The sequence below is a fragment of the Poecilia reticulata genome, linkage group LG9 (assembly GCF_000633615.1).
Source record: "Poecilia reticulata strain Guanapo linkage group LG9, Guppy_female_1.0+MT, whole genome shotgun sequence".
Taxonomy (NCBI): Eukaryota; Metazoa; Chordata; class Actinopteri; order Cyprinodontiformes; family Poeciliidae; genus Poecilia; species Poecilia reticulata.
Genome location: NC_024339.1, coordinates 31,501,719 through 31,504,049, shown reverse-complemented (window position 1 = coordinate 31,504,049; position 2,331 = coordinate 31,501,719).

Sequence of the window (2,331 nt, the reverse complement as noted above, 5' to 3'; positions counted from 1 at the left end):
GATGGATGGATGGATGGATGGATGGATGGATGGATGGATGGATGGATGGATGGATGGATGGATGGATGGATGGATGGATGGATGGATGGATGGATAAGTGAAACCAAAAATAAATCAGCTGACAGCTTCTTTAAATCATACAGAGAAGCTTAAAACATTTGCCCATCAGTGCAGAGAGTTACACATGCATGTTTCAGTGAAGATCCCATTTTGTGCCTTAAAATGTCCAAAACAACAAAAGCAACAAACAGAGAAGAGGCAAAATGATTAGCATCCATCAAAGCTGAATTTTGTACCCAGAAAAGTTTAATCAAAGATACTGAAATACAAAATGATGAAATCTTGTAACAATCATCTTCACTGCCATTTCAACTGTTTTCAGATATAAAATAGAGTGGTGGCACTTTTTGTACCAATTTGTAGCTTTACTGAGTCATTTTCTGCATAACTAATGATTCATAGATGCTTCTATTTTCTATTCCTGGTCTAAATAAATTTGTTTTTGTGATTCCAATAAATAACAGTTACCAAAAGGACGTCATTAAAAGTGATTTTTTTGTATATTTGTTTGATTGAATTGGATTTTGTTGGAATCAGTTGACCTCAAACAAAGTGAAAATCAAAAATATAATCATTTATATTACAGATTCACAATATTGGTGACCAAAGTGCTTGATAAAATTGACATATTAAACCATAAAAAGTGACTTAAAAACAAGATAGATAAACCAAAATGGAGTAAATACGATTATAAGACCAGAAGTGTCTCTGCATTTTTAGGCGTTGAAGACTTGCCTGAATAAAAAAGTCTTGATGGAAGTTAAGATTTCGGTATCTTCAGTCAGAGGCTTCTTCAGATTCGCTGTAATACAGACTGTTACAGGAGATCCTTCCTGTCCACAGACATCAGCATCTGCAGCAACTGTTTGAAGAACCTTGGATAATAGCTAGAACCGTATTTAAATTCTCTTTGGGATTAATTAAGTATTTTTGAGCTGAATTAAAATGGAAAAGTCTGAAATGCTGTGGTTTAAGTAGCTTAGTGCAAAATTGAAGTAGAAAGCAGCCAAATGTTTGCATAAATTGAGGTGAATTAATCAAACGGCTCAGGCGAAACTACGTTAAGAACAAAAACAGTCAGTCAGAGTTTTAAAAAGTCTAAACTGAGTTTACGGCAGGCCGTTTTAATATAAAATCGGTTTTGCCTGAACATCTGTGATTACACTCCAGATGTATAAAAATGCGGTGACACAACTGTAAACAACTGTAAACTGTACATTTTGACTACATTTACATTTGAGATGTCCATTCAAGACATCTCAAATGACGTCAGTCATGGTTTGAAGAGTCACACATCCGTAATTAAAATTTAAGGTATCTCAAACTTAACTATGACTGGTCAAAATTACATTAGTCAGAATATTAATTCAAGATATGCAAAATAGAAAAGCTGCTTAAAAATTTCAAGATATCTAGTCTTTTTAGATATCATCTTAAGAAGACTTTTAACTAGACAAAATTCTCTTAGTTTTGCTGAGTCCTTATTGAATTTCAAGATGGCTGCAATTTTACTTGTCAAATCTCCTGTCTAAAAATACATGTAAGATATGTTGAATTCTTGTGTAATTCTAGCTCTCTTTAATTGGAATCTTGACAAGTCAGAACAAAAAGTGAGATATCTTAAATTTATTTTTTCACCACTCATAATTTAATTGTTGGTATCTGAAATACGGTGGCTTGCAAAAGTATTTATAGCACTTGAATTTTGTTTCATATCTTGTCACATTACAATCACTAATATAAATACATTTGATTGGAGTTTAAGGTGAAAGACCAACACAAAGTGGGGTACAATTGTGAAGTAGAAAGGAAATTATACATGATTGAAAACATATTTTATAAATGAAAAACTTACACTTCACAATTGTACACAACTTTGTGCTGGTCTTTCACATTAAATTCCAATAAAATATATTTATGTTTGTAGCTGTAATGTGACAAAATATAGAAAAGGTCAAGGGATACTAATACCTTTGCAAGCCACTGTGCATGTTGCTACAAACATCATTGTATACTACAATGAACTACTGATATACAATTTGTCATTTATTCATTTACAATAAATGACGTCAGATTGTAATTGGAAATATCTCAATGAACTAATATGTAGAGTCATAAACCTATTTCTTATAACTGGAGCGTGAGTGTGGTGAAGCCGATTTTATGATAAAATAGCTTACCATAGAGAGTTCCAGCAAAGTTTTCGCGTGACGTATCGTCCGCTGATTGGCTGTGTGTGATTATGCTAACTAGTGGGCTGGCCCCAGGAAA